The sequence below is a fragment of the Leopardus geoffroyi genome, chromosome A1 (assembly GCF_018350155.1).
Source record: "Leopardus geoffroyi isolate Oge1 chromosome A1, O.geoffroyi_Oge1_pat1.0, whole genome shotgun sequence".
NCBI lineage: Eukaryota > Metazoa > Chordata > Mammalia > Carnivora > Felidae > Leopardus > Leopardus geoffroyi.
In genome coordinates, this window is record NC_059326.1 from 27219879 (window position 1) to 27241688 (window position 21810).

General features: G+C 39.0%; 1 protein-coding gene across 11 annotated transcripts in view; it reads left to right on the forward strand.

The window, feature by feature from the left end:
* The window catches only part of ENOX1 (ecto-NOX disulfide-thiol exchanger 1), a 557584-nt gene that overhangs the window by 262164 nt on the left and 273610 nt on the right, over positions 1-21810 (forward strand). For all 11 annotated transcript variants that reach the window (XM_045477335.1, XM_045477409.1, XM_045477389.1 and 8 more), the window contains one exon: positions 21314-21457. The gene's annotated coding sequence lies outside the window, so the exon portion shown is untranslated. The remainder of the gene's footprint in view (positions 1-21313; positions 21458-21810) is intronic.

Below are 21810 nucleotides of genomic sequence, written 5' to 3' on the forward strand. Positions count from 1 at the left end.
TCCGCTGCTCATGCTCTGTCTCTCTCTGTCTCAAAGATAAATTAAAACATTAAAAAAAAACTTTTAAAAATAAACAAGCATTGCATCAATATATGAATTTCATAGTTAAGGATTTTGATGTTTTCTATGAAAGCATTTCATTGTTTATATAATCAACTAATGGAAAGTTATGGTGTTGAAATCTTCTCTTTGAAACCTCTTGTCTCTCAAACTGTGATCAACAGCTGCGGGAGAACTTTTACTTGAAGGTAAAGGAGTACCGGTGATGGTCCTCCTTTTTTATTTTTTGACATTCAAAGTATTCTTTAGTTTTGCATTATTTTTCCTCATTAAGTAAGTTTCAAAAAGGAAATGTAACTCACAGGCGGAGATGCAGCCCCAGTGCTTAACCTGTCGTGTAAAAAGCTCTCCAGACTTCCCTGGTGGGTAAGTGGAGAGTTGCTTGTGTTTAGTTATGGACAGTTCACAGGGTTGCAAGGAGAGGTTCATGTTAAGAATACTAGAATAATGCTGGCATTGTTTATTGTTATTTCAGGGTATATCGTTAGAGTCCTGTCCGGTATTTATTAAAATGATAAACTGTCAGAGAAAAGGGATCGAAGGCAAAGGATGAATCTTAGAAAAACAGGAAGAGTCCCAACCTGTGCCCGTCTCTCTGGTCTTATTTCTTGCCGCCTCTTTCCATGTTCTCTGTATGCCAGCCTTTCCTTCTGTGAGTTTTTTGAATGTTTTGCTCTTTTTTTTTTTTTTCCTGTTGGATCATTTAATCGTGCTGTTCCTTCTGACCCCTAACTCTCTTCATTGTTTTCTGACTCAGTACCACTTACTCTTAAGACCTCAGGATAAATGCTATTTCTTTCAGAAGTTTCTTTATAACCTTTCTCTCCACTGCCCATCTAGCAGGCTGTTCTTTCTTTATCCTACACTAAGCACAAAGTGGATCTTTCCAGCTACACTCTAAACTCCATGGGGGCAGGGAATCTCTCTTGTTTGCCATTATTTCTCTGAGTGCTTGACGCATCTTAGATACTTGACTAATTAATACTTGTTAGAAAGATGGTTAGACGGGTGAATGGTTAGACGGATGGACGCATGGATGGGTGGATGGATGGAAGAATATACATGCTCGTAAAGAAGGACAGACGCTGGCCTCCTGAATCAGGATCTGACCAATAGCAATCTGAGCCAAGAAATGTATGCTTCTTAGGTTCTCAATAATGAATGCATGTTGATTGACTGATTGATTTGACTGTCATGCAGAAATGCAAGTGATAGGCAGCCAGGAAAATATGAACAGCAAAACATGAAAGCTGATAATATCTCAGTAATTTCCTTGGCCAAAATTGGGGGAAAAACCGCATTGGTTTTGGAAGCTCTTTAAAAATGTATTCTAACATTTAATTTTTTTTTGTAAATGATCTTCTTTATTATATAGTATGTTAGACATCTCTAGAATAGTGCTGGCAAGTCTTTCAGTCAATTATATGCTCATTGGCAAAGTGTTTCACAATATTTTGGTAAACTTTGGAGCTGTGTGCCATTCAGCAGCACACATGACATTTCCATGTCAGTATGCTGCTTTTTTATTGCATTTTGTTCACTCATCACTCGAGTGCTTCTTGCCAGCTTTTGTTCTCAGGATGAAATAGGTTTGAATTTTTGGATGAAAATATGCAAGATGGTACAGGAACCTCACAGTGTTGTGTAATTAGAAGTACATCGTATAGTCAGAAGGAAAGCAAGTTAGAAGGAGCTTTTCTGGGCTCTGTTACCCCGGGAGGATTTTTGTTTTTGTGTAACTGATCGTGTGTAAGGGTTCAAAACTCAGCAGCCATTTGTAGACCTACTAGTTATAGAAAAGCCCAACCCCTGGTTCTAGAAGGCAATAAATGAAAAATAAATCAGTAACAGCTCATGTACATTATATATACATACATAAATACGTATATACACACACAGAGAGACACGCGCTAGTAAGCTTTCCACTGGGGTGATGGCATGATCACCTCTGCAAAGGAAATTTGGGGCAATGTCCTCTTGGATCTCTTAGAACGAACCTGAGAGATTATTGAAGTCTGAAGCAACAGCTGCCGTTGACGGTTTTTCCCCTACAAGGAGATGAAATGATGCAGACCAATGGCCTAACATTTCCCAAAGCACTGGAAAAGAACAAACAAGAATCAGTGAGATGGCATATTGCTTTATGCTTTATTTTGGGAATTTTAGAACTTCTCTGGCGAACTACTTCCCCCCCCCCCACCTCCCAGGAGAACCCCTTGACCTAATTTAGAAGTTGTAACCGAAGGGTCTTGCTCGGAGCACAGAGTATGGTTCAGAAATGGCGTGTTATTTTGTTTTGGGCTTTTCCTTTTAAATACTCGAGAAAAGTTCAGGTCCATCTGATAGGTTTACACTGAGGCGAACTGGCATCTGGATTTCAAGACTAATGGAGCAAAGAGTCAATATAAATATAACTTCACAAGCTCTATCATGTGTACAATAAGAATAAACTAAGCTCTTCTGAACGAAATCGGTATCTGAAAATACGTTAGCTCACCGATGCTAAGAATGTTTCTAAAGCAAATCTCAATCAAAACGAAAACTGTTTTATGTTTAAAGAAGCTTGTCATGTCCAGGTCACATGAAGAGGCCTCGTGAAAGTGAAAACGCATTGAAAACCCCGTAAAGAGTGGATGGAGACCCTGAAGCTGCCTCTCTGATTAAAAGCCTCAGCTAATATCCATATTTCCCCCAAACATATAACTTACTGAGCTGTAGCTCCTTGGGGCTCTTTGGGGAGCTAGATATGTAGAGGAACAGTGCATCCTGCTGAAACTCAGAGAAATTCAAGGACACAAAATTTATCCTTAAACTTGTACGGCATTAAGGATGCTGTTTATCCTTAAACTTGTACGGCATTAAGCAGTTTAAAACAAATCACTGTGTGGACCTTACTGAACTTCCTGCTCTGTGGGAGCAGTAGCATCAGCCCCAGCAGCCCTCTTAGAACTTTCTGTACGCCAGGCCTTGTTTCCAGTGAGTTACATACAGTAGCCCGTTCAATTCTCACAACGGCCCTATTAGTTAGACACCGTTATCTCCTGGTTTACAGATGAGCAAACTAAGCATGGAGTTTAAGTAACTTGCTCAAGGTCATTCAGCCAGCCAATAAGTGAGTCGCAGAGGCGGCATTTGGTTTTCACCCTGAATACTGTGCTGTTCTCCCTGTCACCTGTAGCTGAGTCTAATTACGTAGCCTAGTATTAGGATCCGAAACACAGGGAATGGCTGTTAGAGCTCTTAGGAGCCAGCCCCAACAAGGAAGTAGATTATGCTGAGTAACAGCAATGATAACTAACGTCTTACCACGTTTTAGACTTTGCAGAGCACTTTCATCTGTCCTTGTCCCTTTGCTTTTTATGATAAAATTATGAGGTGGTTATTCATTTAAAAATTGTACAGAATACCTACTCTATGTGAGATACTCTTCTAGGTTATGAAATGTAGTAGCAAATGACACAACATCTTTGCTGTCCTGGCACTTCACCTAAAAGGATTACATAGTAATTATAAAAGTAACAACCGCTGCTACGGGTGAAATACATCAGAAACAACAGAGCAGACTGGCAGGGTAGGAAAATCTCGTCCTTTCCTGTTTCTGGAAGGCTTATGAAAGCTCACATGACATGATCTGAAGACTCCTTAAGCTCTTATTTCATTCACAGCAAGGCAGTCTTATCACATTTATAGATTATTTACTTTTTTATTGTTATTCTATTACAAAAACATCATGGAGACTTCCCTCTTCTAGTTATATCTCTATATATGTACAGATAAATTCTTTCCGTAATGAATTCCAACAGAGATCTGAAGTCTATTACTACTTGGGAACTTTTCTGAGACCTAATTTTTGCTAAAAAGGAGTATTTAGATATAGGACTGTCCAACTCTGAGAATTTACATCTGGAAAGTTAGCAACGGCTGGAAAATTCTCATTCAGGAAGGGAGGATAGAAGCCCATATTTTTTTTTTTTTTTTCTTTAGGAAAAGCAAGCCAGCATTCATTTTTAACGCTCCTACAAGATGGGAAGTATTTAAAGTCGGCTGTTGAATTTCAGATGTTTGCCTGTATCGAATGACATTGGAAAAACTCTTTATTTGAAATGTTTAAACATGGAGCAAAGGAAATTTGAAGATGAATGAGAATACCATCCACGGACTCTACAATCTTTCTTATTTTGACATTTGTCTCTTTTTAAAATTTCTGACTTCACTTTTACTTTTTTTCAAATCTATATCACACAGTAGTTGTCATATCCAGAAAACTCAAATTCAGGCCCTATCAGGTATACATCCCTAATTTCAGGCGCCATAAATTCTGTGGTGTCAGAGTACGCCTAAAGTCCTTTGAGCTACATCATGTTTAAATGGTGGAGGTATTGTGTCCTAGAAATGAAAGCTGGGGATGTGGCTCACAGATGCTGATGCTGATGGGCAGGTTGTCACCTTGCCTACTGGAAATCTCAGAGGGAATAAATGACAGTCTCCAGATAGTCCAGGATGGCTCCAATTTAAGCAGTCTTCTATTGTTGTATTAGTGACCTAATGAGACCAATGTGCCCCTTTCTGTAATATGTGTTAGGGACCATCATGGAGAGTCATGAAGGATAGGCATTTACTCACTTCATATATTTCTCACATATTTTAACCACAGTTTTTAATTTCCTTAACACTTACTATACCCAAAGTAGGCTATTTTGTCACGTGTTCTAAAATTACTTCCGTGATATTGTCTGCCACAGGGTAGAATTTGTAGCAGACGTTCCTATTGGAGGCTTAAAAATGTTGTCTTTTAATTTCTGCAATACCAAGAGCTTATTTACATGCTGAGGTCTGCACTATGAAGCATAGTCTAGTTGGGTGATTTCCAAATAAATATTTCACATTTCTTTTTATCAATAAAATACACATATCTGCTTCTAAAAATTGAAAAATAGAGTAGGCTTATAATGAAAAACTATAGTTCTGGATTCCACCCCCAGAGTCATTGCCCAGAGAAAAGCTTGTAATACTTTTAACTGTTTCTGTGTTTATATTTTTGTTAGTGCCTTTAAAGCTCTAGATATGTAATATTGGCTAAATTGAGTGCAACTGTGTGTGGTGTTGCTTTGCGTGTAACAACCATTTCCCAATTTATCAAATTTAAGTATTATCTGCTGAATACCGTGATTTATAAGAAATATATATTTCATCATTCAGATGACCAGAATATATTTCTCATATGTGTTTGATCTTTGCCCACAGTTCCTGCCTTACAGCTCCCACAACTCCTGGCATTTCCTGGGCAATAAGATCGATAGGAATATCTTTTGTTATAATATTTGGTCTTCTCCTGAGTTCTTGAAGTCTGCTTCAGAGCCATAAGGGTGAAATGGGGGTCTTGTTATTCTTAATAAGCTCCTTTCTACCACAGCTGGGTTTATGTTGATGCGGTGAATTTTGGAAGCATCTAGGGATAGGGGCTGGTCGCCAGGGGACCCAACCATGAATAGAAGGTTGGAACTCTCAGTTGCACCCCTGATTTCCTGGAGGAGAGAGGGTCTTGAGGTTGAATCTATTGCCAATAGCTAATGATTTAATCACTCAGGCCTATGTAATGAAGCCTCCATAAAAATCCAAAGGGCAGGGTTCCAAAGGCTTCCGTGTTGGTGAATACATGGAGATTAGGGAGAGTGGCACAACTTAGAGAGCATGGAAGCTCCCTGCCCTTTCCCCATACCTTGCCTTCTCACCTCTTCCATCTGGCTCTTCCTGAGTCATATCCTTTTATGATGAGCTGATAATCTGTAAGTAAAATGTTTCACCGAATTCTGTGAGCAGTTCTAGTAAACTAATCAAAGAGGAGATCTTGGAAACCTCTGAGTTTTAGCCAGTTGGTCAGAAATACAGGTGACGGGGCACCTGGGTGGCTCAGTCGGTTAAGCGTCCGACTTCAGCTCAGGTCATGATCTCACGGTTCATGGGTTTGAGCTCCATGTCGGGCTCTGTGCTGACAGCTCAGAGCCTGCAGCCTGTTTCAGATTCTGTCTCTGGCTCTCTCTCTGCCCCTCCCCCACTGTGCTCTGTCTTTCTGTCTCTAAAATAAATAAATGTTAAAAAGAATTTTTAAAAAAAGGAAATACAGGTGACAGTCAGGACTTGTGACTGGCATCTGAAGTCCAAGGAAGCAGTCATCATGAGAACCTCTAGTCTGTAGCTGAAGGGTCAGAAGCATAGGTAACAACCCAAACTTGCAACTGTCATTCTGAACTGGTCAGAGTGGGGAGGCAGTATTGTAGGAGAGAACCCTTAATAGAATCTGGTGCTATCTCCAGGTAGATAGTGTCACAATTTGGTTCAATTACTAGACATGTTGCTGGTGTCTGAGAATTGTTCGTTGATGTGGGGGGATCCACCCTCCCCCACTTTGGAAATTGAGTCTTAGGACACAAAAAGATCCATTGACTTATGATGATAGATAAAGATCTAGCTTATTTGTACCACTACCTCCCTATTGTCCTGATTCTCAAAATACTCCAATTCTTAATTCTCTCGTTACCTATGTACTTTACAATAATATACTTATTTCTATATTTCTATCTTTTTAACTATAGAGAGTATCTAATGATTTCTTACATTATAAGATGAGAATATTACCCTTTCACAACTTCTTTTCCCTTTAATATCTTCCAGTCTCTCTCATTTGTGTGGTTAGTTCTACATTATTAAAGTTGGTATCATTTGTATTTTTTTCTGTAATCCCAAATAGGCTCTCATGCTCTCAGCCCAAATAGGCTCAATGTGGGGCTGAATCCCACAACCCTGGGATCATGACCTGAGCCAAAATCAAGAGTTGGACCCTCAACCAACTGAGCCACCCAGGTGTCCCATCATTTATCTTCTATTTTTAACCATGTTAAGACTTTAGTGTTTTGTGTGCAGGTTGATTATAAAACTTGAAAATGAATACAAAATTATTATGAATATATAAGTATCACTCAACTGCTCATCTAAGTAGTATGCTATGATTACATTGCCTTATCTGGTATAGCTTTTTGTTTTTATACAGTTTCTAGTTGCTTTTGTTTTTCTTTGCATTTTATGCCATTATGTTACCATTAAGTACTTTCAGCCTCTCAGAAGGTAGAATGAAATCTTTGGAATTCCCCCTTTATCCGAATACCTCCCTCTGTCCCATGGTGGAGCACTTGCTACCTAGGCATCTTGTTGGACACTGATCTTTCCTGGATGCATGTCTTCCTCTTTCTTACTTTAATCCTATGTGCTGCTAAAGCCTTCTTAGGATGCTTCCTGAAAAGAGAATGTAGGAGGTAAATATTCTGAATTTCTGCATGTGTGAAAATGACTTATTAATGTTTTGGCTAGATCAAGAATTAGAGGTTAAACGTAATTTTCCTTAGGAACTGGGAGACATTGCTCTATTTTTTAGCATCCAGTATTGCTGATAAGAAATCTGATTCTTGTCCTTTGAAAGTTACTTTTCCTGTTTCCATTTTTAGACACTTATCTTTAGGATCTGTAACTAATAAATAACTGGTTATGATTCTTTCCTTGATATCCCTTCTTGAAGGGCTTTTTCATTCTGAAAAGTTGTGACCTTTAGTTGTGGGAATTTCTTTTAAATTACTTCTTTGATTATTTTCTCTCTTCTGTTTTTCTTTGTAATTGTCTTTGGAATTCATAGTAGTTGGGCATTCTAGTTAGATTTTCTACACCTTTTCTGTTTTCTTTTCTGTTTTCCATTTCTGGTATTTAAAAAATTTTTGAGAGGCTTATTCAAATTGATTTTCTTACCTGATGTTGACTTCTAAATTTTTTGAATTTAATTTTCTAGTACTCTTCCTTAGTTTTTGTTCCTTTTTTGAAGAATCTTATTCTTGTTTGTTTTTAATTTTTTTAATGCTTATTTATTTTTGAGAGAGAGAGTGCACATGTGTGTGGGTGTGGAGGGGCAGAGAGAGGGAGACAGAGGATCCAAAGTGGGCTCTGCACAGACAGCAGAGAGCCCAACGTGGAGCTTGAACTCATGAACCCTGAGACCATACTTGAGCCAAAAGCCAGCTGCTTAACCAACTGAGCCTCCCAGGCACCCCCCCCCCCTTGATCTTATTTTTTAGAGATTTTAAAGTTCTCTTCTGTTCCCCAAATTATTCAGGTTTCCTCAAATGACATTTTCTCTGTTTGTTATAAATATTTTCTTTTATCTTTCCAACTTTTTTCAAATGTCTGTCAATAGTTTTTATCTAGTTATATTTAAGAATGAAAATTTAGGGGCGCCTGGGTGGCGCAGTCGGTTAAGCGTCCGACTTCAGCCAGGTCACGATCTCGTGGTCCGTGAGTTCGAGCCCCGCGTCAGGCTCTGGGCTGATGGCTCAGAGCCTGGAGCCTGTTTCCGATTCTGTGTCTCCCTCTCTCTCTCTCTGCCCCTCCCCTGTTCATGCTCTGTCTCTCTCTGTCCCAAAAATAAATAAACGTTGGAAAAAAAAAAAAAAAAAGAATGAAAATTTAAAAAAAAAGAATAAAAATCCTACTGGAAACTCTTCCTCTGTTGTGAGATATTATAGTCTAGCACCCTATTTTTTAGGGAGTTTGTTGGAAATCTGATTGTTTCTCTGCAGTATTCTCCAACTTTCTGGATTCTTTGGATCATCCTCTCTTCCCACATGTATCTAGATTACAGCTTTATTAGTCCTCTGTTCAATTCCATCATCTAGAATTTTTCCGAATTTTTTCACCCATTCCTATTTTCTTTGGTTTTATAGATGTATGGATCTGGCTTCTTGACTTTAATATTAATAGGGACGTAGAAAGGCACGGGATAAATTATGTGATCAGTTTGCCATCTTGACCTGGAAACCTATAGAACCAGTATAAATTTCATATATTTTTAAAGTTGTAAAGTTAAAATGTAAAATAATGTGGTACTACTTCACCAAAGGATAGCTCTAAATTTCTTTTATGTATTTGTTTCCTAAGAGAACCTGTATTATCTCACTGACTTTTGGAGAAAGAGTGGTTTTGGATATTTACATGTATTATTTACTTCCCTAATGGTGTCCTGTGTCTTCTTGGATGTAATTGGTGTAGCTTTTATTTATTTATTTTTTTAATTTTTTTTTTTAACGTTTATTTATTTTTGGGACAGAGAGAGACAGAGCATGAACGGGGGAGGGGCAGAGAGAGGGGGAGACACAGAATCGGAAACAGGCTCCAGGCTCTGAGCCATCAGCCCAGAGCCTGACGCGGGGCTCGAACTCACAGACCGCGAGATCGTGACCTGGCTGAAGTCGGACGCTTAACCGACTGCGCCACCCAGGCGCCCCGGTGTAGCTTTTATTAATGTTGTTACTAATAAGTTGCTCTTATTTAGTCCATTTCTTAAAAATGTTGATGTGTAGTTTTAAATCCAATCTAGACTGTATATTTCACAAAAGGGAGCATAAATTCAATTATTAATATAAATACAAGGAGCACAGACTTCCAGTGAATCCAAACATAAATGTGTGGTCTGATACAATAGATGCTTTTTAAAAGTTTAAAAAGAAAACAACCTTTTCATTTTTAAACAATTTTAATTTTTTACCGAAGAATTAGATAATACAGAGGGGCATGTGGGTGGCTCAGTCAGTTACGCATCTGACTTCAGCTCAGGTCATGATCTCATGGCTCATGTATTGGAGCCCCATGTAGGGATCTATGCTGACAGCTCAGAACCTGGAACCTGCTTCAGATTCTGTGTGTGTGTCTCTCTCTCTGCCCCTCCCTCACTCGCACTCTGTCTCTCTCTCTCTCTGTCAAAAATAAATAAATATTAAATTTTTTTTTAAAAGAAGAAGAAAGATAATACAGAGAGTTTCTGTATACTCTTTACCCAGATCCCCCTCATGGTACTTGTGCTATGATTATGTAACCTTGCTACATTTATCAAAACTAATGAACTAACCTTGGTCTGGTGCAATTAATTATAATCCATACTTTATTTAGACTTCACTAGTTTTTCATTTCTTCCTTTTCTGTTCCAGGATCCCATCTATAATAGCACAGGGATTACGTCCCCTTAGTTTCCAACAATCTGTGATAGTTTCACAGTTTTTCCCAGTTTTTCAAGACCTTGACGGTTTTGAAGGGTATTAGGTATTTTGTAGAATTTTCCTCAGTTTGCTTTTTCCTGAGGTTTTGTTACGATTGAACTAGGGTTTTGGATCCTAGGGAACAATACCACAGAGGTGAAGTGCCCTTCTCATTATTTCAGAGGTACATGATATCTTCATGACTTTTACTGGTGATATGAACCTTGATCACTTGATCTGTCTGCCAGATTCCTTCACAGTTACTATTTTCTTTTTCAATATTATATTTATTTAGAGCAGGTCACTAATGCTAGCACACAGTCAAGGGGGGAGAAATTAAGTTCCATCTCCTGAATAGAAAGAAGAGTATCAAAGACTTTTGGACATACGTTAAAATGACTAGAGTGATTTTAATATTTTAGGGGTCTTAGACGCTATACAACTATCATGTTCTTGTTTAAGTTTTTGCCCACTAAAATTTTAGTATTCATCCTTAAATCTGGCCTGTAACAAATACTACTGGGTGTTGCAATTATTTTCTGTTTTGACTCCTTCCTTCTACATTTTTGTCTGAAATTCTGCGAGAAGACTTGTCTCTTTTCTCCCATTTATTTATTTATTCAATTATTTTTATATCATTATGGACTCACTGGTATTTATTTTATTTTTAAGTTACATAATCCAATGTTATTATTATTTATTTTGTTTCTCAAATCGGTTCGGTTTTGGCCATTGGAAACTCTTTCAGGTTGGCTACTTTGCCTTTTGACATGCCCCCAAATAGTTTTCATTATTATCATTATTTTTAACACTTCCATGCTTCCTGGAATTATGAGATGCTCCAAGCTTTTCCACAGTAGATGTTTAGAGTAACCCACAGAGTGGGCAAATCAGTCCTCTCAAAATATTTATTTAATGTTAAGCAAGCATGCTTGATGCTATGGAGGACAATGAAGTTAAAGATGTAATTTCTGCCTTCAAGGAGTCTATTTGCAGAGATTTAATAATGAAAGATAATGAAAAACTAAGGCAGTATAAGATTAAAACATTAAGGGCTTAGAGAAGCTCACAGAAAAGGAAAATACAACATTTAGCTAAATAAGTCAGGAGAGATGTGTTTGGTTTAGTAAAGTGGAAAGAAAAAGACCTGAGTCCAGGAATTGTTATTATATGATGTGAGAAGCAGTAAGAGACAAAGAAAATCATCTTAGATGAAATGGACAAATTTCTTGTTTAGTGAGATAAAATCTGCTAACATTGATATAAGAAGAAATAGAAAACAGCAATAGCTCTGTATTTGTTAAATAAATTGAATTAATAATTAAAAGCCTTCACACAAAGAAAAAATTAGTTCCAGATGGTTTCACTAGTGAATTCCTTCAAGCGTTTAAAGAAGAAATAATACAAATCTGAAGCAAGTAGAGAAAATAGAGTTAGAGACTACACTTTCCAAGTCATTTTCTGAGGTCTGTGTAACTTGAATACTAAATCCTGAGAAGAAACACTGTAAGAGAGAATTACACATTGACATCCCTATGACTATAGACACAAAAATATTTTTTATTTATTTTTATTTTTATTTTATTTTTAAGTTTTTTTAAATGTTTATTATTTATTTTTGAGACAGAGAGAGACAGAGCATGAGCAGGGGAGGAGCAGAGAGAGAGGGAGACACAGAATCCGAAGCAGGCTCCAGGCTCGGAGCTGTCAGCACAGAGCCTGATGCGCGGCTCGAACTCATGGACTGTGAGATCATGACCTGAGCTGAAGTCGGACGCTCAATCAACAGAGCCACCCAGGCGACCCTAGACACAAAAATATTTAATTCACGATTAGAAATAGAATGCAGTGATATATTTAACAATGATATATCATGACCAAATTGAATTTATTCCAAGTATGCAAGTATGCATTTAACATTAAAAAATCAGTCCACTGGGGCACCTGGGTGGCTCAATAAGTTAAGCAGCCAACTCTCGATTTAGCTCAGGTCATGATCTCACGGTTCTTGGGATCGAGCCGTGCATGAGCCGTGCTTGGGATTCTTTGTCTCTCTCATTCTCTTTCTCAAAATAAATAAGTAAACTTAAAAAAAGTTTTTTTTTAATCAGTATTTAAAAAAAAATACATACAGTTTAAAAATCATATGATTATATCGATCGATCCAGAAATAGTATTTGACAAAATTCAGCACCTAATCATGATAAAAAGTGTCAGCAAAACTATGAATACAGGGATCTTCCTTAATCTGATAAAGGACATCTATGAAACATCTACAACCAACGATGTTGAAACAATTAATGCTTGGGGCGCCTGGGTGGCGCAGTCGGTTAAGCGTCCGACTTCAGCCAGGTCACGATCTCGCGGTCCGTGAGTTCGAGCCCCGCGTCGGGCTCTGGGCTGATGGCTCAGAGCCTGGAGCCTGTTTCCGATTCTGTGTCTCCCTCTGTCTCTGCCCCTCCCCCGTTCATGCTCTGTCTCTCTCTGTCCCAAAAATAAATAAACGTTGAAAAAAAAAAATTATAAAAAAAAAAAAAAAGAAACAATTAATGCTTTCCTCCTAAATCAGGAAGAAGACATTGGTGTCTGCTCTCACTAATTCATTTTAATAATGTCCTGGAGATCCTACCCAATGCAATAGGGTTAACCAGTAAAAGACATTTTTAAAGCTTACAGATTGAAAGGAAGAAGTAATTAAACTGTCTCTATTTACAAATGGCATGATTGTGTATCTATAAAATCCTAAGGAACCTAAAAAGACTATTTGAACTTAGCAAAAATTGATTTAATTTAGTAAGGTCTCAGAATACAAGTTCAATATAAAATACCAATTCTATTTCTATACACCAAGAAACAATTGGAAAATGGAGTTTAAAACAATACTGATTATAATAGTATCGAACCGTGAAGTAGTAATATATTTAAATAACTAGTATAAGACCTGTACACTAAAAATTATAAAACATTTCTGATAAAAAATTCAAGAAGATTTAAGTAAGTGGAGAGATATATCATGTTTCAGAATGGAAGACTCAGAATTGTTAAAATGTTGGGTTTTCCTAAAATTATGTACAGATATAACATAGTCCCAAAAGATTTTGTTGTTGATTTTTTTTTGGTATAAATTGACAATTTCTAAAATTTATATGGAAATACAAGGACTTAAAAGTATGAAAACATTTTTCCTTTCTTTTTTTTTTTTTTTTTTTACTGAGTCAAACATTTTTGAAATTTAGACTGGCAGTGTTGGGGGACCCGCACTCCCTGATTTCAAGACTTCTATAAAAGACTTCTTAAAGTAATTAAGAAAATATGGTATTAGATAAGGATAGGCAAGTGATCAATGGAACAGAATCAACTGTCAGGAAATAAGCAATTATATAGTTAATTGATTTTCAACAAAGGCACCAAAGCAATTTAGCAGGATAAAGGAAAGGCTTATCAACAAATGATGTTGGAGCAGTTTATTAACTGTATTGAAACAAAATGAAACTTAATGCCTACCTCACACAAAAATTAATTCAGGGTATATCATAGGCTTTTACACACAAGCAAAAACTGTAAAGCTTCTAGAAAAAAAAATGTAGAACTGTGCTTTAGAAATATGGCAACTGTATCTTAGGGTACCAAAAGCACTAACACTATAGAAAAATAAATGACAAAGTGGACCTCACCAAAACAAAAAACTCCCTCTTATGAACAGACATTGTTAATAGAGAAGCCACAGACTGGAAAAACAATTTGTAATACGTATGTATGACACAGGAATTGAGTCCAGAATATATGAAGAAACTTTACAAGTTAATGTAGAAAGACAAAGAACACCCTTCCCCTAAAGGACAAATTACTTGAACAAAACCTTCACAAAAGTTATTACAATGGACAAAAAACATTTGAAGATGTAATAATGACATGATTAGCCCTAAGGGAAATGGAAACTCAAGTACCAGTTCTTGCCCACTAGAATAGATAAAAATAAAACCACTTGTGACCAGATGCCAGCGAGGGCGTGGGAATGTAGAGACTCTCATACAGTGCTGGTGAAGGGTAAAATAGGAACAGCTATTTTTGGAAAACTGGTGGTTCCTTTCAAATTGAAACATGTACCTGCTCTATGCCCCAGAACTCATGCCTATTTGCATAATAAAAACAGAGGATATATCCACAAAAAGTCTTATATAAGAATGTTCATAATAGGAGCGCCTGGGTGGCTCAGTTGGTTAAGCATCAGACTCTTCATTCCAGCTCAGGTCATGATCTCACGGTTCCTCCGATCGAGTCCCACATCAGGCTCTGCGCTGACAGCTCGGAGCCTTCTTGGGATTCTCTCTCCCTCTCTCTCTTCCCCTCCCCAGCTTTCTCTCTCTCTCTCAAAATAAATGAATAAACTTAAAAAAAAAGAAAAAGGACTGTTCATAATAGCTTTGTGTAGGATGGCCAACGCTGGATTAACCTCAATGTCCATCAACAGGAGAATGGGTAACAAATTATGGTGTTTTTATACAAGGGAATACTACACATTTATACAGTGGAGTAATTCTTATGAATTAACCAATACATTTCACAACAAGAATAAACAATAATCATTATGTTGAGCAAAAGAAACCAGACAAAAAAGAGTATATGCTCTATGATCCTATGTATATATACTTCGCATATAGGCAGAACTATCTATAGTGACACAAATCAGAACTCCCCTTCTGGGAGGACTTAACTGGAGAAGAATTTCCAAGGGTGATGGAAATGCTCTTTATCTTAACTGGTATGCAGGTTCCCTGGGAGTATATCTTTGACACAGCTCATTGAAGTATATACACTGAAGGTCTGTGCATTTTACTATATGTAAATTATATCCCAGCTGGAAAAAAAATAAAGACCTAGTCTTTGAAATTCTGAACTAATCTTTGGGGAAAGATTTATCAAACCTTGGGTTTTCAGTATGCATAAACATAGGAGGGAATGTGACATTTCTCAAACTCAGCATACCTCAAAGCCGAGTTCATTATTGCCTTCCACTCCCTAGGCAGGCAGACACTTGCCTGTTCCCCTCTGGAAAAACACTACATTTTGTCAGTGTTCTTACACTTGTCCCCAGGCCCTGGCTCAAAATATTCTTATAATCTTTCACTACTTCTTTTGTCTTAGTATGAATAGAAGAAATTCCATCAATTAGATGGAATTCCATTTCCTGCCTTTTTCTTCTGGCTAGCCCTTCCTCGGTATTTTCACTGCTGACTCTAATTCACTCTCTTAGCAGTAGCCTTGCCCCTTAGCCACGCTACAAAATTTCACATTTGCACCTCTGGAGGTCACACTCTGGTCTTCTCCAACTCCATAAAGCCTCCACTCCAGTCTCCAAACATGTCACAGTTTTCATGTCTACTCCTTTGCTCACCTTTGAAGGGATCTACATGTCATCTTACAATTCTTATATTTATTTGTACCTTTTTTGAAGGTGCCTGGGACTACAGACAATAAATTAGGGAATTGCTGCCTTCGTTTTGTTTTTGTTTTTGTTTTGGCAGTGGGTGGTTACATGAAGACACTGCTGCTGAAGCTTTATCATTTACTCATTAGTTTATTTAACAAATACGTATTGAATACCTGCCATATACCAGGCTTAGTACTGGGAGCTATAAGGCTCTGATTATAGAGGAATTTAAAAAGTAATTATAACTCAGTCTGATAAGTACTAGAGTGGGGAGGCATCTCATATTAGTTATGTATCGTTGTTTGACAGATTATCCTGGAACTTAGCAGGTTCCCCAGAAGAGCAGAATCAAGAGTGTGTATATCATGTAGATGCATGCTTGTGTACATATATACACATACCTATGCACATATACATCTATAGGTCTATTTATCGAGAGAGACAGAAAGAGAGAGAGAGAGGGATGTATTATAAGGAGTTAGCTCATGCTATTATGGAAGCTGGCAGGTCCAAAATCTTCAGAGCATGCCAGCAGGCTGGAGATCCAGAGAAGAGTTATGTTTCAGCTCAAGTCCAAAGGCAGTCCGCAAGCGGAACTCCTTCTTCATTGGAATACTTCAGTCTGTTTTCTTTTAAGGTCTTCAGCTGGTTGGAGAGTAACCTTCATATTATGGAGGGTAATCTGCTTTATTCAGTGTCCACTGATTTAAATGTTAATTTTATCTAAAAAATACCTTCGCAGCAACATCCAGATTGATGTTTGGACCGAACATCTGAATACTGCGGCCTGCCCAAGTCGACACATAATGTTAACCATCACAATTAGGAATCGGGGCATGGCTTAGGGGAATTTTCCAGCTCACAGTTTCTCACAATCTTTAGTCAAGGTGTTGGGCCACCCAACAGTCATCCCACCTGGGGCAGGATCTACGGACACCCTCCTCAACTGGGGGAGGATCCATTTCCAAGCTTACTCAGTGGCTGGCAGGTTTCAGTTCCTCCCGTGTTGGACTGAGGGCCTTAGCAGTTCTTTGCTCGTCATCAGCTGGAAACTTCCCTCGGTTCCTTACCAAATGGGTCACTCCACTGGGCAGTTCACGATGAAGCAGCTGCTATCATCAGAGTCAGAGCACGAGAGAGATGTCACTTTCCATCACCTTTGCCATATTCTGTTCACTAGAAGTCACTAAATCCAGCCCACACTCAAGGTGGGGAGGACAAGGAGATTACACAAGGGTGTGATACTAGCAGAGAGTCAAGCAAGAGAATCAATGGGAGATCTTTCTAGTTTAAAATATTTTAAGTCTATAATGAGAAGCCAGGAGAGGGATAAAATATTGTTGTGGCCTCGGGAGAGTCACTGAAGGGGAGGCCTCTAGTGTGCTGTGAAAGATGGGTTCGTACGCAAAAGAGGAGACGGCAGAGGAGGGTAATCTGCCTGTTAGGTTTCTTGGAAGGGGATATAAGTAGGATGTCAGAAATTACAAGAAGGGCATACGAATAAGTATGGTTCTTAACAAGTGATGTACATCTGATCTGAATCACCTGTGGAGCATTTTTTAAAATGCCTATGGTGATACCATTCACGTGCTGATTCCAGTTCAGTAGACTTGGATGATTGGGACGTACCCCTAGGTGAGATTCACTGTAATATAATAAACAAACCATTTCTATTTGACCCAAGGGTTTAGGTCAGAAACAGCCTGTTTTAAAGTTAGAGAGGATGGTGGGAACATCTCTTCTTAACAAGGAGCTTAGATCTGATGCTTGAGAAAATAGGAAACCATTGTAGGTTCTTCAGTAGTGGATATACATAATTAGAATTGGATTTTATTGGGGCGCCTGGGTGGCGCAGTCGGTTAAGCGTCCGACTTCAGCCAGGTCACGATCTCGCGGTCCGTGAGTTCGAGCCCCGCGTCGGGCTCTGGGCTGAGGGCTCAGAGCCTGGAGCCTGTTTCCGAGTCTGTGTCTCCCTCTCTCTCTGCCCCTCCCCCGTTCATGCTCTGTCTCTCTCTGTCCCAAAAATAAATAAACGTTGAAAAAAAAAATTAAAAAAAAAAAAAAAGAATTGGATTTTATTTCATTTATGTAGCCATTCACTTGGGTTTTTTCTCCAGATATTTGTTTATCACCACCATAGACCAGTCAGAGAGGATGACTCATCTTTTGACTATTTTCAGGACGAGCTACAAGAAGGAAAACCAGCTAGAAGCTTATGGTAGCGCGTGAAGTATAACATCGTGAGTTGGATGAATGGGAAGATAAGTTGGTGGGATTTCCTAATTCGGTGGAAGGGATAAAGAAGGATGAAAAGGGAAGGATGCTACCAGGTGTCTTGCAGATTCACTCTCCTCACGCAGACCCCCCAGGGCCAGGAAGCAGGGAGGATGGGGAAGAATTCAAGCCTTATGGGCTTCCAGTTCTTCTGTTTAGTACGATATCATATGGGTCCGGCAAGGACAAAGTAGCATGGCTCAGTAAGTCCCCTAAAAAGGGACTTCAGAGGGACTGCATTTTATTTATTTACTATTTTTTTTTAAATTTTTTTTTCAACATTTATTTTTTGGGGACAGAGAGAGACAGAGCATGAACGGGGGAGGGGCAGAGAGAGAGGGAGACACAGAATCGGAAACAGGCTCCAGGCTCTGAGCCATTAGCCCAGAGCCCGACGCGGGGCTCGAACTCACGGACCGCGAGATCGTGACCTGGCTGAAGTCGGACGCTTAACCGACTGCGCCACCCAGGCGCCCCGGGACTGCATTTTAAATCCATAAATGATGCGATTCTTGCTAAGCTTCTTTTGAATTGAATAAAGTCCGGAATATGAAGGAAATGGGAATGTTCCTTAACAGGATAAGACAACATCTCGAAATGAATGACGCAAAATCAAATAGAGTCTTTGTTTTCACTGCTTCTAGAGAATCAAAAGTCACGATCCTTCTGTGGCTCTGTGCTTATAATAATACAGTCCATCTTTTCATTATACTTTCCAGAATAAAAGGTTCCTCTGCACAGCGACAGGCATGTTTTCCTGAACAATGCCCTGTAAAGGTCACATTGGAGATTTGAGTCGCAAGCCCTATGATTTAAATTTGAAGCTAAGTTTAAAAATGGTATGTCTAGAGCTTGCCAAGTTCCATTAAAAGCCATAGTGTCATTTTGGATTACAGTTGAACAAAACAGGGTTCACTGAGATATTATATCTTTGTTCGTAGCGATACATATATTTTCTTCTTTGCATCATTCCCTGGCTGTGTTGTTATGGTAGATATCTACTTTCACACCAAATCCTGGGAAATAATGTCTAATTTCATGGGCCTATTTTTTTCCCTAAAGTAGCTCATTTCCTAGCTTTTCAATTATCTTCAGAGGATTTCTATAAAAGCCTAATCATTCGTGCGTGTTTAGTTACGGTTGATCTTGAATGCTACCTTTCCCACTGCAGCCTTCCTGATTCCCTTCATCCCCTACAGAGAGGATCTCCAACTTCCTAAAGCTCTGGAGCGCTTTTTGCCTCACTGACATCATGCCGGTCTGTTATCTGGCAGTACAGTCGTATCACTTCTCCCTAACGTTCGATGGGTTCTTAACTCTGTGCCGGTCATTTTGCCTAACGCTTTATATAGGTTATCGTATAACCTGTGTTCATGCTCACAACAGCCTGCGCGGGAAGTGCATCATTTCTGCATTTTGCAGATGAGAAAGCTGAGGGTAAAGGGTTAAATACCTTGCCCCAGGTCGAGCAGCTAGTAAGTAATGAAACAGGAACAACCTTAGGTAGTCTGGTCCAGACCCCGTTCTTTCAAACACTTACTCGTATGCCCTTCTTATAATTTCTGACATCCTACTTATATCCCCTTCCAGGAAAGTTAACAGGCTTGAGAAGAGGACTGTCTTGCTCATTTCAATATTCTTGGAGTTTTCTGACTTATTGATCACCTCATAAATAAATGGAGCAATCAATAGCGGCTGAGTGAATACTTGAAAATTGCCCCTGGGATTTTATGGGAAACAGGCTCTGCAGCTTTAGGCAGAGAACCTGAAACTTTGCTTCTGAGTGATGTGAAGAAAACAGAACGCTAGTATATGAGGTCTTAAGAAGAGTTTCTATTTATTTTCATTCCTGTCATTTAGGTTAGATCCCGTGGTCCAAATACTTTCCTCCCCTGTTCTTTGTCAAGCCCTTCTTCCTTCTTTTATGCAAAGATAAACCGGCTCTGTTTGGCTCTGTTCTTTTCTCTTTTTTCCCCCCGATGTAACAATCCCAGGCTCCAGTCCTACAGACCTCTGAAAATGCTATCAATCGTCTTTTCCCTATTTCTTTATCCATGACTTAAGCTTTTGTTGCCAAAAATAAAAATAAAACAAAAACTTGTTAAAGTTATGTGTGACCTTCTCGCTCCATCATTCTCAAAGCTTTTCTGAGGAGCTCCCCAAACGCGGTGTGGACATGAGCTAAAAGTCCCAATACTCGGAAGTCAGTGGCATAAAAAGCTGGAACTTCGAGGGAGACTTTGAAGTTGTTATTGGTGGGCAATGACCCCGAAACACCGTGTAAGAGGGGATGCTGGGCCAGCCAGTGGGGGGGCAGGGTAGGCCAAGGGGCTGCGTTGGCACTAGAGAGACTGGAAACATGTAGACATTTGACTAAAATTGAGAATGGGAATCTAGATGGTGCCCTGCCCAGCCCTCCCAGTCACCTTCAGCCATCAAGATGGATATAGCCATGAGGAGATACAGGAATCAGAGATACCACAGAAGGTGTGGCTTCCATTCCCATCTGTAGCAAGAAAACCCAAGATCAAAGATGGGAGAAAGGCTGCCCTGCTTACAACTGGGAGTCTGTATTTCCTGTGACTCAATTAAGACGGTACCATACATAAAACTAAAGCAAATTAGGAAAGAAAATGTCCTAAATTTAATGATATTTGAATTAATTTAATAAATTGCTGCATTGTCTGTTCTCTTGTCAATTCTGTTTGTGAAATATTTTTCTAGGGGCAGCTGGGTGGTTCAGTCGGTTGTTCGGCATGCAACTTCGGCTCAGGTCATGAACTCGTGGTTCACGAGTTCAGGCCCTGGGTTGGACTCTGTGCTGACAGCTCAGAGCCCGGAGCCTGCTTTGGATTCTGTGTCTCCCCCTTTCTGCCCCTCCCCTGCTCATGCTCACTCTCTCTCTCTCTCTCAAAAATAAATAAACACTATAAAAATTAAAAATATATATATTTTCTAAATCACATAGGCCACAGAGACAAATGAGGAAAAGAGCAAGCCAAGAAGCCTTTGGACTTTTACAGACCTGGGTTCTAAGCCCGGCATCAGGAGTCTGTGCTTTAGTTTTCTCATCCGTAAAATGGAGCCAGTTCTCTCCCAGTTGCAGGCCTGTGGTTCAAATTAAAGAGCCCGTACGTATGCAGGCCCTTGCTGTGCTGGTCGGAATCCCTTAAATTCCGGTGTTGCTGCCTCTGTCCTCATGCCCCATGTACAGTTCTTCAATCCTAGCCTGCTTAGATAATGAGAAAAATAAGAGTTAGTAAAATACTCCCGGCTTTTAAAAGTTTTCAGATACAGAGCTGAGAGCTTACTTTCCTACCCTGCCATTTACAACTAAGATTTGGGGGACACAGGATTACAGAAATTCCTACCATTATATTAATAATAGCAATTGATGCGAATACAATGATGGCTGGGACTGGCAGTAATAATAGCACTTGGATACTTCCTAATGGTGCGCTTTTTTCTTTCCTTCCAGAAGCACGTGGCATGTCAAAGCCACACTGTCTTCCATGGGACTCCCTTTGTGAACAGCTTCCATTTAAAAGACTTTTGTGAGTGCATTATTTCAACCAAGTCCTCAGAGAACATATTTGTCTTCTGATCCTCCGGAGGTCTTAAGGTTTGTGTTCATTTTTTTTTTTTTCTAATTTCTCTTAGTGAAGATATTAATTTTGAGGGATATTTTTAAAAGGGATAATAGTCCTACCCCATTGTAATAAGAACTCTGGAAGTAGAATATGCACAGACTGTAATCCCTTGATTTCACTGGGAGACAGATAAAAGAAATGAAAAGAAATTTGATACGCTACTTCTCATACTTATTATTGTATGCTCTGTGGAATGTTACAAGGATATTAGAAATAAAATATCCCCCACTTGGGCTTGAAACAAATTTTATTTTGGGGTTCTATAAATTCTAACAGAATAGATGTAATAAATTTATAGTGAATGTCTATATATATCAGATTTTGT